General features: G+C 48.8%; 1 protein-coding gene across 4 annotated transcripts in view; it reads left to right on the plus strand.

Annotated features, from left to right (window-relative positions):
• The first annotated feature begins 216 nt into the window (after nt 1-216).
• The window catches only part of nrip1b (nuclear receptor interacting protein 1b), a 41,312-nt gene continuing 24,797 nt past the window's right edge, over nt 217-16,731 (plus strand). The window contains exons 1-3 of one of the 4 annotated variants that reach the window (XM_034549567.1): nt 217-493; nt 4,651-4,732; nt 13,799-14,454. The gene's annotated coding sequence lies outside the window, so the exon portion shown is untranslated. The remainder of the gene's footprint in view (nt 494-4,650; nt 4,733-13,798; nt 14,455-16,731) is intronic. The other 3 variants (XM_034549566.1, XM_034549568.1, XM_034549565.1) reach the window with 3 other exon arrangements.

The raw sequence follows: 16,731 nt of genomic DNA on the forward strand, positions 1-16,731 counted from the left end.
GAGGGTATTATTATTATGGCTGTGATGTTAATATTGTTGTTATTACTATTAATACTAACTTGAGGGTATTATTATTATGGCTGTGATGTTAATATTGTTGTTATTATGATGGTATATTATTATGGGCAGCAGCTGGGTGGAGCCTGTTCCTTTAAGGGTGACGTCACGAGGAGGAGGAGTGAGGTGTCTCCGCCCACTCCTCCTCTGAGGGGACTCGGAGAATAAACAATTCCCACAGACCACGCTACACGCCTCGGCTCGCTCGCAGTCGCAGCGCGCGCGTACACACACACACACACACACACACACACGAAAACAATAAACAGCAAGGCATCTTTTTGGACTAAACGTTTTGTTTTTTAAAAGCCTGCCTCGCCATCTTTGTTCGCCCGCCTGAAGTGTCGAGGCGGACGCGACCGTTTTTCATTGGATTTGCCTGCTGTCGACCCTCCGCGATGCGCCTCGCCGGCTGACTGTGGGCTGCACGCCGCAGGTAGGGGCTCTTTATGCGCTAACATATGACGGTCGTGTCGGGAGAAGTACTATTAGCACCGGGAAAGGGAGGGAGAGGAGGGGGGAGATCACGCGATGTCGAGGATCGTGCTCGACGTTAGCGGGTTTTCGGGCTCGGAGGGGCCGTGTGCGTGTCGGACGGCGGCCCGGCCGCATATGGACGTAACGTTAGCGCTGAAGGACGGGCAAGAAGCGCCATAACGGAGAGGGGAGTGGACCCGGTGGGCTCGACGGTAGGACAGCCTGCCCGAGCGGCGTGGCCACCATTTCACGAGTCCGCTCGGCCGACATTAGAGGCGTTTATCGTGTGCACACAGCACATGAACGTCAGCGGTAGTTCACGGAGCACGTACGGGAGCGACCGAGGCGGAATCTCACGAACGCGCCCCGCTCGCCGCCCGGGTGTATTTATAGGCTCCCGTAACGCTCCCGTCGCGCCCCGTGGAGGATCTCGCCACCGGGCCAACAACACACCAGAAGGCCGAGCCGTGTCACGGTGTCTGTCGCGATGGGTCCAACAGCAGACCGCCTCTGAGCGGGTTGGGCCCCCGACAGGAACCTGTTCTGGAAATGACTCCTGAAATACAAAAGAATAGACATCTGGGAGGCTTGAATGGCCGGCCAGGCCTTGAGTGTAGTTCTCTGTGGAGCTGGAGTCATGAAGGGGCTTTGTGAGGTGCATGTGGCTATGTCTTGGAGATATTGGGCTACCCGTGAGACATCTCCCCTGGGCCTCATAGTTCACTTGGAGCTTCTTGTTTTTTTTGGGGGGGGGGTACATTGTATTAATGTCTGAAAGAGTCCTTAATTCGTCTTGAGTATATGCCCATGCAGTGTCATCTTCTGTATTAGAGTGTGCAGTGCCACTGGGGGGTGACTCCCCCAGTGAACACAGTAAATACAAAGGTAGCTCAACATGTAACAAAGCAATGTCTGGCATGTGGCCCTTTTTTAATGCACCATAAACAGCTGTGATCTGGATTCGTGGCTTATTAATGATGCTCATCCCTAAAAAAAATCCAAAGGAAGGCTATGAGACCAGAATGCAGTCGGTCGGTTGCAGCCTGTCAACATCGCTGCGCTTCATGTCAGATACGTTTTGATCAAGTTCAGTAACCACCAGTGAGAGCTTTTATTTTTTTTTTGCGTAGGTGTTCCTTTTTCCTGAAATGTCCTATCGCCTCATTGGACTTTGGATCGGCAGCCTAGGCTAAAAGGTCAGGGGCCGAAGTCTGCCCCGAGTTACAGGAAAAAGGGCAGAGAACTCCAGTTCACGTTTCAAAAGGGCAGTCTACTGTTTAGATGTCGTAATGGGAGGACTGGGAAACAAAAAGCGCTCTGTTCGGGGCCCCGCTGTAACGTCAGACCCCGGCAGCTTTAAAGTAAGGTGGAGAGAAGTCCAACTTTCTGAAAAGCCTTCTAAATACTGTCTGTGTCTGGAGGTCTGCCTTCTAGCCCTTCTTTTGTTGAGCATTTAAGCTGCTTAATTATTTGACCTGAACTTACACAAGTTGTTCAAGGTGTGTGTGTGTGTGTGTGTGTGTTGGGCCATCTGTTATTGTCCAGGGAGCTGCTGTTGAGTGATGTGCAGTAGCCTGCAACAGGACCAGAGGACATTCAAATGGCTGAATGCAAATGATGCGCAGGCTGCTGAGCAGTCACAAGACTGGACTCCCTCTCCAGCTGCCTTCCGTGACAGCCGATCTCATCCACCACCGATAAATGCTGCCGAGGAGTGACTGTCATGCAGCTGTGTTCTGCACATTTTGTGGTTTTATCCACAATGTGTTTCATTAAAGCACCGAATCCCAGTGCTTGTTGCCACTTGGTGACGTTCCTCTCCCTTTGTTTCAGTCATTGGGCGTAATGTATTTTTGCATACAGGATGAGGACCTGCCCAAGCACTCATCTCCACTAACAGCCTCTCTAACAACTGTGCCACTCCAAGCCTGCTGTCTGTCAGTCACACAATGGCACGAGACGCGCACATGACACAACTCTGGGTGGCATCTCGCTTTTTATTGCTGCGCTCCAGTCTGCAACCCCCCCTCAAGAAAACCTAATGTGCAATCTACCAGAAAAAGTGTCATGCATTTACTGCAGGGTTTTTGATTTATTACAGACCTGGGAACTGCCCAGCACTTGTGTTGTTGGCCACCGTACATTGTTCAAGGGCACTTTGACAGTAGATGTTGAGGAGGAGAAGCATTGACTCACGGCTTTACACTTTGTCAGCCCACGGAGGATCCAAACTGGAGCCCCCCTTCCCCATCCTTCGGCCACAAGCTCCATTCTCTAATTGTTTCGGGTTGTGTAATGTTCGTGTGGAGCGTTCATTAAGCCACATTATTGTTCTCTTTTATTGTTTATTCAGGAGACACTCTGGACTAATAATGGATCTGCTGCTGTTATTGGGAGGCAGTTATGTTGTGAATTTCATACTCGCACTAAAGCATTCATCTCCGACTGATGAGACAAAGACCCAATAGGAGCTTAGTCAATGACGCCCAATCAAAGTGTTTGAAAGGATCGCTTTTCGGTATTGACTCTCCTCTTTGCCTCGGGCTCCTCCTCACTGCTTATCTCAAGTATATTACAGACTACACAACATGGCCAGGTTGCATATCATTTGAATGGGAAATGTCTTGCAGTTATGACAAAGATGTCTTGAGCTGGAGTAAAGTGTAAACAGATTCATGTAGAAACCAAATTTAAACTATATAGACTATTAGAGCTGCACAATTATGGCCAAAGTAATAATCACGATTATTGTTTTGATTAATACTGAGATAGCGGTTATTTATCACGATTAATCATTGGTTTTATGAACAAATGATCTCGGACACTTTCACATTTAAATCAACAGAACATTATTTTCACGATTCGTTACATTCCTGCCTTTTTAAGAAAGCTTTGCATCGAAATAATACTTCATAAGGACCTTTCATTTTCAGCCAACAGGCAAAAAGAGTAATATTCATCATATTACTCTTCTGCGATGGACAGCGGAGTAGTTTCTCCCAGGCAGCCACTGTGTGCATGACGGCTCCTCCAAAGTGGAGTGAAAACATCTGGACGCTCGTTAAGGAAATGCTTGATTTGAGTGGAGCTTTTTACATTTAATTGTGGGTTACTTGTGCAGCCCTGATGAACATGGAATCTTAGAACTGCCCGTGGGGCTCCGCCTTCCTCATGTTAAACCAGCACGGCAGATGTGTACATGTGTATTTTATTTCTCTGAATATTCTGAACTAGAAAACAAGGCATAACATGACCGGTCAGGTCTGCGTTCTGAAAGCCGATCACTGTGTGGGCAGTTCGAGAGCCCTTCTTTCTTTTTACCAAGGGCTCTGTTAGAGCAGCACTATCTCATTTTGAGGCTCCTGTTGGCGCGTCTGTCACGAACAGAAGGCGGCCAAAGTCAATGGGCCTCATTTTGATGACGAGGCAGGAGCCGATAAATGCACCTCTCCGCTGCCAGCGCTCCTGGACGCTGGGATGAAGGAAGGCTGGAGGGGAAGAACGATGGACGTCTCCGGTGCAAACCCGAGAGCTACGCTAGCCAGAGCGCATCTGTTGATTGACATTGCCCCCCCCCCCCCCCCCCCCCCTCCAACTCTCCGCCCCTCTGCCTTTGCGCTTCACCTTGGTGCAATGACAGGATTCCTCAATTATCCTCACCGATTGATCGCCGCTGATTGCAATTGCCGTGAATTATTTAGACTTTGCAAAAATTGCTCACCAAAAGGGGAGGGAGAAAGAGAGAGGCTGGGTCAAATTAATTTACCCACATGACGTATCAGCCCGTTTGGTAAACAGCTGTGGAAGCCTAAGTGTGCCGATCAATGAGGCGGAGCAGGGAGACAAGCGGCAGCTACGGAGCTAACGGCGAATCTCCGTCCTCCCCTCCTCATACGTTAAGTAAAGACTGAGGAGATGGCGCGTGGAGGAGCAGGCCTCCTGGGTGACGTCCCCCCACCCTCAGGGCCACTGTCCCCCGCCCCTGTGCGCGCATGCTATTTGTGTATTAATGCATATGTCCCTGACATGGCCTAAGGTTTTGAGGGCTAGAACACCGGGTCACAATGTCCAGGGAGTGAGGCCGGCTGTTACTCAACTGTGTCTTATTTTAACCAGGTTATGTGGCGGGAGTGCAGGGGAGAAGCCGGGGCTAAGTGAAAATGCCACTCATTCCTGAAGAGTCCCTGGCCTCGTCAAGGTTAGTGGCTTGTCTTTGTAAGTTGAGGGATTGATGCATGAGCCTGTCTGGCGCTGAATTCAAAGTCCAAAGCTGTCACAAGCAGCAGCTCCCTCCCCCTCCCCCCTCCTCTCTTTGCAGGCTATCACAGGGCCCCGTCCTTCCCAACTTCTTAGCAGCCTGTCCTTTTGGGAACCTTGAGCAGCCCAGGCAAGGACACAGCGTCTGGTGCAGTAAGCCTGTGCAGAGGGGGAGGCTTTACGTAACGCTCTGCTTTATTAAACATGGGTGGATGACTTTTCTGACACGGAGCAGTGCAGTGCCGCTCGGCTCTCGGTGCATGTCCCCCCCACCCCCGGGCCCTCCTGGGCAAGGAGGGGGCAGAGAGACTCCTGCAACTTAATTATATCTTCCTCTTTTTAAAAGCTTTCCTTTGAAATTAAATTTTCCTAGGCAATTAACTAAAGAGGAGTTTTCAGAATTTATGAATGAATGATGGATATATTTCACTGGATGATAGGGGCAGGGGGGAGCAGGGGGGAGCAGGGGATGTGCCGCGAGGTGGTGGATTTATTTCCGTTCCAAAACAGGTGAAGTTGGGGGGGTATTGGTGGTTAAACTTTGCACCTGAGAGCTGCTCGGCTCATGGTCCACCATCCTACTGTCAATATTTGGGTTGTTTTCACATTGCTTGGCTCTGCTGGATGGGTGGAACCACGGTGCTGGGGTTTCCCCTGTTCCTCGTGCACTCACACCTCATCCGATAAAAGCTGGATGTAACGCCGCACACCCCCGAATCCTTTTGGCTTCGAGCTGTAATTGTGTAACTTTTTGGCTTCTGGTGATGAGCTGAGTGGTTGCTATGCAACAAGGGACCTGTGCGGGTGGCCGCGAAGAGTCGAAGCAGTGCGAGTTCAGATGGATCTGCAGCGCATTAGTTTCCAATGTAGGAATGTGACTGAGTCCCTCTTGAAATACCTGGTTTTGTATTTCTCCGAGCAAACAAGTCTGTCTCTGGAGGTGCATAAAGAGCGGCCTGGGACTGGCTTACAGAAACCTTGAATACATGACATACACAATAAAAACATCTTTCAACAACATGGTTAAATAATATCTAAATATCTCAATAAGGAAATGGAGGTGGCGGAGGACATTGGGCACAGACCCCAGTACCCCTCTTTCCCCTTAAGTGGTTTCTGGAATTTCCCGAAAACACTCCTGGTCCTTTTGTGAATCCATTAGCGAGGTGGCTTCCTCACTAGCGCTGGGTAAACAGGCCGAGGAGACCGCGACTCATGAGTGCAGCTTCCTCGTAACCGCGTTAGTAGGCGGAGACCCTTTTGAGAAGAGATGGGCGGATGACTCCAGGCAGCCGGGTGACCTATTACTTTGGGAAAATGGACTGGTGACCAAATATTGCTGGCTCATACTCCTGCTCACCCCTCTGCCCTTGAGCAAAGGCAATTAACCTGGATTCCTCTAGTAAATATCCAGCTGCAGCAACGCAGGGAGATGTGCAAGAGTGATAATCGCGTAAGTGACTTTGAATAAAAGTGTCCACTAAGCAGGAAGATTAATACGGCTAATAGAATAATAGCTTGTGTTTTCAAGTTAGCCAGGACTGCTGAACATGTAGAGGAGTACATGCCCCCCCCCATCCGTGTCATCTCTCTTTGCGCTCTCCTACACACACACAATCTTTTCCTGTGGCATTAAGGTGCGAGTGTGACCGTGACCTGATTGCCGAGGAGGTTTTTTAAGCAACTCTCCAGAAGGAGATCCAATCATGTGACACCCTTCAGCCCCTCCCGCCCCCTCGATCCCCTCTCCTGACCTTGTATGTCTATGAGGACGAGGGAGGCGGAGACGCGTGCACATGCAGCTGCGTGGCGGGGGCCGCCACGGTCAATCGGGGTCAAGGTCGCGCCATGGAAGAGCACCTTCCCCCCCCCGTCTGAATGGCCGGCCACAAGTCTCCCCCCCTCCCTCCGCGGTGGTGACAAACCGGGCGGGTTGAGTCATCCTCTCAGTTCTCAATCACTGATACCAGCATATGTCAGGGAAAGGTCGTCTCATGTCCAGAGTGATTCATGTCCCCAGTGAGCTGCTAGCATTTGTGTTATTGCAGTTGCCTTCGCTCCCTCCCTCCAGCTGCCCGCTGTTTAAACCACTGTGGCTCGCGCTACTGCTCCTGCCTCCTAACATTTCTGCCCTCGGAAACGTTCTGCATGTGGCTGGGTAAACCGGGATAGTCCACCCTGTACAATGGACCCTAGTCTTTGTGCATAGTGGGCCCTGGTGTGTCTTTCCATTGGGGTTGTAGAACCGGATCGTCAAAGGGAGTCACCTTTTCCCTTGAGGCCATCTTCATGCCTCCATTTGGCGTGTGTTGTGACAAAACTAGTCCTTAAATCCCCGAGTGAGTGAAATACTGCCTTTGCAACTTTTAATAAGTATCCTTTTTGTTATGTGATTCTTCACATTTGAATAAACAGCTGAAATGACACATCTTAATGTACCATAAAACATCTAATTGGATCAAATAGAATTCAGCGACTGTAAATAAGCTTTAGATAATAATAGGACAGTTCATCTGGTGATTTGTTAAGCCACGTCCTGATCTAAGTGTAATGCAGTGTCTGACAGGAGAGGCTGCTCTCGGGGTCTCTAGGCAACCACACAAGGAGGCAAAGACTCATCTCCAGTCACAGAAATGTCCTTTTTCTTTATTCTGCCACAGCATTTGAGCCAAATGTCAAGGATTCTCCAACGCGGAGAAAACACGGCGAGCTGTACGCAGTCCTCGGCTTTATTAAAAGGCTGGAAGGAGTGAGCCATTATGAAAGACGGCTGCCTTCAGTTGGTCAGGATGCACACAGGCTTGAGTATAGGAGATACGTGATATGCATGCAGGGCATTCAGGAAGTAGTCAGGCCCCTTTCCGTCCACATTCTTTCATCATGCAGCCTTGTGCTAAAGCACCTGCAATGTATGTCCCCTATCAATCCACTCAAAAGGTCCCATAGTGAGCACGCACAAAACATTTGAGATATGTTTTAAAAAGAAAAGACTGAAACAAGCACTCAGACCCTTAACTCGGTGCTTCCTTGAAGCATCTGTTAGCGTTTCCAGCTTCCTGGATATGACGCGACAAGCTTTACACACCTGGATTTGAGGGATTTTCTGCAAATCCTCTCAGCTCTCTTTAGTTTGAGTGGAGGTCGTCCACTTTCAGGTTTCTCTCTCTCCAAACGTATTGCACATTTTAGTTTCAAGATAGTCGGAGAAGAAAGATGCAAATTAATGCTTGTTTGAAGAGGCCCTGAGCGTTCTTTGACAACATATATAAATATGTCTCCAGTGCTCGTTAGAATTCTTCTTTGTCGCGGATGCTTCATAAGCTTTCTTAAATTATGTGCAGAGAGTTGTCTTGTTTGACGCAAGAAAAATAAAGGTGATCGCCTGCTAGGACTTGACATTTAAAATTAGAGAGACATTTGCTGCCTGGATACACCTTTAACACACACACACACACACACACACACACACAAAGCTGCCCAGAGGAACCTTTTCAGCCAATCAGAGGTCCTCTTGTATAACTGTTATGTCGAAAGAGAGCAGCGAAGGTTATTGAAGATACAGTAAAGGCCTTTACACACCGGCAGTGTGACGATAAACCAAATCAGAATATTAGGGCTTCAAAAGAGCACCCTGTTGACCCGGAGCAGGGTCCGGTCTGTCAGTCTGTAAACAAATAAATCATATTTTATGGAGTTTCCTTTTTAGTGAATGTGTTCCCTCTAGTAACCAGTTACAGCGAGTATGTGTCCAGGACTTTTATTTTGAATGGTAAGAAAAGACGGCATAGATCTGGTCAAGGTTGATAGGAGTAACAAAGAAGACTTTTAAACTGTCCATTCCTCACATTGGTTGATGCCGTCATGGAGGCGGAGCCTCGTAGTATTCTCTCTTTGTGAAAGAACAGGTGACAACCATTTCAAAAGAGGATCCTGACAATGCCAACTGATCGCATGGAAAAAAAGATTCTTAAAGCTGGTGTAAAATGTGAGATCTTTCATTGCTGCACACACACACACACACACACACACACATACACACACCTGGGGTTAGCACAGAGGAGCTGTGTGCTTGTGTAACTGTGTTTACACGTCTGAGGCTGGTGCTGGCACAAGAGCCAGATGAATGTGGTTTATCCAGGGTCTGTCTCTCTCTCTAAGCCACCTTCCCTTCCATTCAGCGTTGACCTTGGTGCTTATGAGGAGGCAGGGCTTGACCTACATTCACCCCCTCAACTGGAACTAGAACCTCTGTCAGCCCCCCAACCCTCGTCGAATAAAGAGACCCGGCCCCCCGACTACGCGTTCTCCAACGGCCAGGTTGTACATTTGATGGCAGAAAAGTAAGGCTTGGCCTGGCCTGGCACGGCACGGCCCCGCCGCGTTTGCAGCGCGTTCCGTCAGCAGAGGGAAGTGGAGCAGCGGGCTCCATGACTCGTCTCAGAGGCACCGCCATGTCTGTGTGCACTGGGTCACCGTTAGCACGCAGGGGCTTAGCACCGGGCCGGTGGGAGTTTAGCGGCGGGTTAACCCTCCTCTGAGTGCGGAGTGTCAAACGGTGGCGGATGCAAATGAGCACACACGCCAACACGTAGCAGCTAGCATCTGGTGGCACTAATGTTCTAGTGCGGGGCAAACTGTGTGTCACCAGGGCTAATGTGAGGCACGCTAATGCTCAAAGAGTCTGTTTGGGAGGGGCTGGCGTTACAAATAAATATATTATATACATGCTGTGGTTGCATATCATTATATTCAGTTCAGTCAAAGGGGAAGGGTGATGATTACATGCCACTCACTCTGACAAATATAGCTCTGGATCAGAAGCTAAACAGTGGTTGCCTAGCGACGCCAAGGCACTAGAGTGAATGATGAATTCCTGGCCGGCGCATTCATATTTAAATCGGCAGCCAAAAGGTGCAGTGTCGATTGGTTCCCAATCTGTGTCACAAACGAGCGAAACCCTCCGCCGCCCCCCGAGCAGCGCTTCGGGTATTACCGGGATACCGCTCCCGCTTCGGGATTAACGAAGCGTGAGCGAGCGCGCCTTAACGAGGGGAGGGTTTGCATGAGAGCACTGTGCGGCATCGGAGATACATCATGAGCTGTCCGAACCAGCGCAGAGGCATTTGGGAGGAGGGGATGGGGGGGGGCAGTGTCGTGTGCTACCTGCCATTAGGGCAGCTCCCAGATCGGCTGGCCCCCGTAACGTCTCCCCTAGCAGGAGAGGCTCATAATTCTTTTTTTTTTGGCCTTGGCGACATGCCATAACTTCACGGGGTGTTTAGATGACTGCAAAAGAAAGCAGCGTCTTTTAAATAAGGCGGAGGATCACATTCTGAGAAAGATGTGACATAATGGCCACTGAGAAGAGGAGCTGTTGAAATCAGGAGGCGGGGCTGTAGATGGCGTTTAATCCTCGGGGGCAGTTGTTGCATCAAGGCGTAGGAGTGTCAGCTGGCCCACTGATGAGGGTCCCTCCTGTTCCAGAGGCCACAGAAGCACATTGCCAAAGAGCAGGGCCTCATCACAGAAGTCTCTCTCTTCTTCACTTGGTGTCTTCCTTTGTCTCCCTCTCTTCGACTGTCTCCCTCGATCATGCTCTGCAGCACTCCTTGCACGATGTTAGCGAGGAGGAGAGCGAGAGAGAAAAAAAGAGAAGAAAAGTGGGTCATGACGACCTATTTCTTTTCCTTTTTTCCCACAGTTCACGGAGGCAGAGGGTGGCGGTGTTATCGCCAGTTAGACGAGGAGCAGGGCCTGATGGGGAGGCCACTCAGAACTGGGTCAGCAGCAGAGGCTGCGTCTTGTCATACTGGGGAGAAAAGCTGCAAATGAACCCTAGATTATAGGCCCCGAGCACATGCATGTCAGCCTTAGCAGTGCAGGAGCCACCTCCTATACGCCCCCCCGTCTGCAGGCAGACTGTTTGATTACGGCAGGCCTTACCGGCTCGCAGCACCGTTCTGTTCACACGGGCTGCTGGGTTCTTCCCAAGTGAAGGCCCCTCGGTCTCTGATCCCGGTCAGGTTATTTACTGTACTGAGCTCCGCTGTGGTTCAGCTGCAGTGGCCTCTTTGCATATCATCTGGGCCATGCCAGACATGCCAAGAGATCGCTTGCCTACACAAGCCCTTGTGGGGGATGCATTTTCATTCTGACCAAAAGGAAAAAACAACAACTGTCTTCTGGTGAACTTTTCAAAGTATTGCTGCAGTGCCGGCTGAACCAGACCCAATATTGATCTTTAATTTTAGAACACGTCTTATTGGGGAGATGTTAGGAAGTCAAACGGGTCATGATTAATAATAATTTTATAGTGCTGTGAAAACATCTCCTTCAAACAACTGGATTTATTCAAGTTTCACGCCTTAATAATAATAATAATAGTAGTAATATACTAATTAAAAAAGTAAAACTCATAAAAATGTTTAAGGAATATATATATTTGTATTTGTATTATTATTTATTTTTTAATAAAAAAAAAGGAAAAATTATCATGAGAACTAGTCACATAGGCAGTGCAATAAAGGTCACTTTGAATTTAAAAGAAGCCACTGACTCAGCTTGGTTCCAGAGCCAGACCTCCTTAGTCCCCCTTAGTCCCCCTTAGTCCCCCGTGGTCTTCAGCTAGAAGACTGGAATAGACTGAAGGCCCCGGCCCGAGGATCCCAAAGCACGAGCAGGGGATAAAAGATCTGAGATGTTACGAGGAGTTTGAGCATTCGGTGCCCTGTAAGTAATGAAAAGAAGCTTGACATGGACCCTAAAGCGCTCTGTTGTTCAGCCAAGCTGCCCACAGCCCGGTGCCCTGCGACCCGGTGCCCTGCGACCCGGTGCCCTGCGACCCGGTGCCCTGCGACCCGGTGCCCTGCGACCCGGTGCCCTGCGACCTGGTGCCCACGACCCGGTGCCTGCGGCCAAGTACCCACAGCCAGGTGCCCTGCGACCCGGTACCTGGTGCCCTGTGGCCCAGTACCCACAGCCCGATGCCCTGCGACCCAGTACCCACAGCCCGATGCCCTGCGACCCAGTACCCACAGCCCGATGCCCTGCGATCCGGTACCCGGTGCCATGCGGCCCGGTACCCACAACCCGATGCCCTGCGACCCAGTACCCACAGCCCGATGCCCTGCGACCCAGTACCCACAACCCGATGCCCTGCGACCCAGTACCCACAGCCCGATGCCCTGCGATCCGGTACCCGGTGCCATGCGGCCCGGTACCCACAGCCCGGTGCCCTGCAACCCGGTACCCGGTGCCATGCGGCCCGGTACCCACAGCCCGGTGCCCTGCGGCTTGATATTGATTTGAATAGGGTGCCTTCATATCCTCCAGACACAGCGGGATAAACTCTGTTTTGAGCTGGTATAGGAGGTCAGAAAGCAGAGGATCGAGGTGATGGAGCTCACTCGTATTTCACTATGTGGAACAAATCTGCCTGTAATGAATCTCGCAGGACGCTGTGGTGCCTTTACAACCCAGTCAGTTTGTTTGGCTCTTCTGCACCAGGGGAGGGGTCTATAGTGGGTCTTTTTAGTATCTCAACTCCATGATATGAAAACTAGGTTTTCGTTTTGGATGGCATTCCACAGCAATCAAACGCATGGTTCATTAGAGTTTGTATCACTATATTAGAGCAAACAAATGTTAATCATATTGGTTTCGCTCTGTGCAAACAAAAAATAGACCTATTAGCCAAGGTGTCATAACATAATATCCCGAGGTGGGGCTAAACATGGCGGAGGATAGGTGGATCGGATTAGCATTGAGACTCCAGCTACAGGCCCCCGGCCCCTCTGGCGTGCCCCGCCACTGGTGGGGCAGCAGACCCGTTATTCTTAGCCCCCAGAGCTATGTCTCCGTGCAAAAGCCCCTTAACGCTAATTGAGGAGACTGCTCATGGCTCACGTCGCTCAACGGCAGCCTCTTAGGGGGAGTGCGCCGTCTGCCTGTCCGCGTGTGAAGGTGAGACACGCTGAGCAGCAAACCAGTCAGAACCAGAACTTGGCCTCTTCAGCCAGTGTTTTTGTGTGTGATACGGAGCCACCACAGTGCCTTTAGCAGATGGCTTCCAGCAGGCCTGCGTATGACATGTGATAACATTACAGTTTCAAAAAGGTCGGGCATGAAGAGAACCAGCAGGAGGGCTGGGCCGGTCTCAGAGAGTCCAGACCTCCAGTACAGTCGTCACACACACACACACTCAGGCTGTTTCGCTGAAAACGCCCAGTATTGAACACTTTGCCTCTAAAAGGGCATTGCAAATATTTACTGTATCACTTGAACCCTGGTGGCCCCGGTTCGCCGTCGCAAGGAGGGTGTTGCAATGTGTGCACGCGGATAAAAAGAAAACCAAAAAACCAGCCCTTCTTTGTGCCTTTTGCAGTACGCTCAGCTGTCATGCAGAGCGGAGCCAGACTTTGGTCCATGCACCACGGTGTTTACTTTAAAGAATCCAAGGTCTATATCGGGGACCCGACGGGTCATCATCAACCTGTCAAAACATGGGCTCCTGGGCGCCCCCCCCCCCCTCCCTCGTAGTCGGAGAATCTTGATTGGAGCGGAGGGGTTGCTTGTTTTGAAGCTCCAGGTCGCCGTGCGCCGACGGCTCACAGCAGAGCGGGGAGGGAGGAGCGCTCTGGAATGTAGTCTGTAAGAACGCTTCTGGACTGGATGGCCATCCCACCACGCAGGTGTATTCCGTAGAGAGACACCCCCCACTGCCACCCCCAATCCTCTTTCCCTGAAACGACACAGGGCTTGTGCATTAAGGAGGTTTAAAAATAAATCTGTGCAGGCCGGTCAGACATTTTGAAATTGTGTTTCTATCTCGTCCGACAGCGAGGTTAAAGATGCAGCATTCTGATAAATTTCTTCCCACCAGGGGGAACAGATAAGAAGTGGCGTAGATTGAATAAAAGGGCTTTGGAGAAAGAGGGAGGGGGGGGGGGCTGGATGTCTATCAGGCCACGTGAAGGTTTCTTTTTCTTTTTTTCTTTTTGTCTCGCAGATCCAGTTCAAGGGCGCCCGCAGGCGAGGCAGCGCTCACTCTTGCCAACGCTGCTCAAGGTCATATGAGCCAGCCCTGTGACATTAAAGAGGAACAGGAAAGGGGAACCGAGGGAGGGGGGCAGAAACCATCAAAGCACAGACATGCACAAACACACACAAAGAGAATTGAGTTGTAAGGGGGAAAAAAAAGGTGTGTGTGTGTGTGTGCGCGCTCTATGAAGTGGGCGTAAACCTTTTCAACCAATCGGCTTTCACCTCCGAAGAGCACACAAAGTGTATACGATTCGGGATGGTTTCATAAACGGGGGGTGATGGGTTTCAGGAGGTGTAAATAACAACATGAATGACGGCTGAGTTCCATTTAGCTGCTTCAGGGTCCAGGTGGGACACGGTGCCTTTCCTACTATGACAAGTCAATAGAGCCATCATTACTCTGTAATGTGCCTTTTGTTTAGCTCGTCTGATATCTCAAACATCCACTTGGACTCAAGGATGAAGTGGTCAAAGGTCACTGTGACCTCTCAGAACAAGTTTTTGGGCCATAACTCCAGAATGAATGTGCTAATTATGACAATTTTACGTAAGAAAACACAATCAAGTAATGGATGAAAACTGCAACATGACAATGGCTGACGGGGCCATACTCCCTTCAAGGTGGGAATTCTACTTAATAAAAATAAATCACACATAGAATGTTGCAATATGCTGTTAATATTTATCTCATGTGTCGAAAACCCTGAAACGAGACCTATAGTGAGACGTATCTCTTCTATGTATGTGATCTTACGCTCAAAGAGGTTTTTGTCTATGTATCGGGATAATTGCACTCATTTTATCATCGCTGATGCCTGGAGTTTTCCATCTGTAGCCCCTCCACAGATATTACAAAGTCAACCTGTTTGTGTACACGTCCACCAAGTGCTCATCACTGGATGTCGTGCAGTCGAGAGAACAAAGAAAGCCGTGTAAACCTGCTGGTCCACCTTTTTACACTGGAGCCACGTGTCCACCGGTATCGACTTTCAGTGCCCATTACACGGAATAACATGTAACTCATAGATATCAACTTGATCACTGACATTAAGACACTTATTTATTGTATTACAAGATATGTAATATTGGATAAAGCCAGGTTCCAAAGTCTTGTTTCATTTTGTTGACATATTAGAGTCAACGGTATTTTTAGGGGATTTTAGATATCTGTTTGTAATAAAATGTAGTATAAATGAGCATCATATCAACAAACCCCTCAGAATATAGAGAGGAATGAAAGTGTCTGAGTCTGAGAAATAACTTTAAAGAGATGTTTTATTAAATTACAATATGAAGACTCTACAGTAAATATGGTCAAATAAATAACTAATAGATATCAACATTAAACTTTTCCAGAGTTTTCTATAAATGTTATGTTTACATATGCAAATGAAGCTATATTTAAAGCTAAATGTACAGACTCATGAGTCCAAACTCAGAACAACAAGAATCAAGAAAGTACAATTTCTTCAATAACGTTAAACTACAAAGTGCTATCAGTAAGAGACATTTAAGTGTTACTAAAGTGCTAAACAACAAAGTGCTATCAGTAAGAGACATTTAAGTGCTACTAAAGTGCTACTACGGCTCTACCTTCCCTATTCAAGGTATAGTCGAAAAAGATGTGTTTTTAGTTTGCGACGGAAGATGTAGAGTAAGTAGTAAAGGAAACACCTGCATGTGTATTTAGGATGATTTATTTATCTCTAAATCAACCAGAACATGAAGAACATCCAGTGTCTCTCCTTAAGAGAGCCACTGGATCCCCACCTGCCCCAGTCCAGGGGCTTTGCCATGTAGCTGACCTCTGACCTCCCTATGTCTGGGAAAGTGAAGTAAAGTATCACATTATTAATAGAATCCAGTTATTTTATACAGCCCAACAAATTGGCCTTGAGGGTGTGTTCTTACCTCTAGACTAATACCGTTATCATCCATAGTCAGAGATGAGAAACACCTCCTCACCGACACAATGGATTGGAAGAGAAGTACAAGGTGAATGGGACCGACTGTTTTTGGGACAAAGAACGCTCTGGTTTCTGCAACAGAACTAATAGCCTGGACTATCATCTGAATTCCCTTGTAGATGTAACAAAGTCCAGGCTGACATCGCATGAGTCCACAAAGTCCGTCTAATGGAGCCGCTTTGGGCCATGCATCAATATGACATCGCAGATTACAATCGTTAGACTTTGGGAGCACTTTAGGTACTTTCAGGGCTGGAGGAGCGGAGCAGGAACTGGCCCACAAAACACTGAGTCATTATAATAACAATCAAGAGGTGGGTGGAGCCAGAATCCTCCCAGAAGGCCTTGTGGTGTGATAGAGACCTTAATAAACATCAGCTTCTTTAGGCTCATGGCTTACCTTGTCCTATTGCATCATCACTAAGGAGAGGAGGAGGGCTAGATTGCAGTTTACAAATATATACTGTATAACATATAATGTTTTATATTATATTGTATTTAGATTATAGTGAAATAAATGGTGTTTAATGTCAAATTCAAACTTTTTATACAGAAAAAGTTTGAATTTGACATTAAAACACCATTCAGAAATACACTTTTTATATTCTGTCCAACCAAACTACTGGGGCCGCTGTGAACCCCCAGTAGGCCCCTCCTCCCTGATCATCTCCTCCATCTTGTGTCCACTCTGCTGCCCGTCACATTTCACTTCCTGTTGACGCGCCTCAGACAGCAGTCATATCGTCATATAGCTGACACCCCCAAACACACAGACCCCCGCTGAGGTGTGTGTGTGTGTGTGTGTGTGTGTGTGTGTGTGTGTGTGTGTGTGTGTGTGTGTGTGTGTGTGTGTGTGTGTGTGTGTGTGTGTGTGTGTGTGTGTGTGTGTGTGTGTGCGACCGACCGACCGACCGACCGACAGACAGACAGA

This window comes from Cyclopterus lumpus, chromosome 14 (genome assembly GCF_009769545.1).
Source record: "Cyclopterus lumpus isolate fCycLum1 chromosome 14, fCycLum1.pri, whole genome shotgun sequence".
NCBI lineage: Eukaryota > Metazoa > Chordata > Actinopteri > Perciformes > Cyclopteridae > Cyclopterus > Cyclopterus lumpus.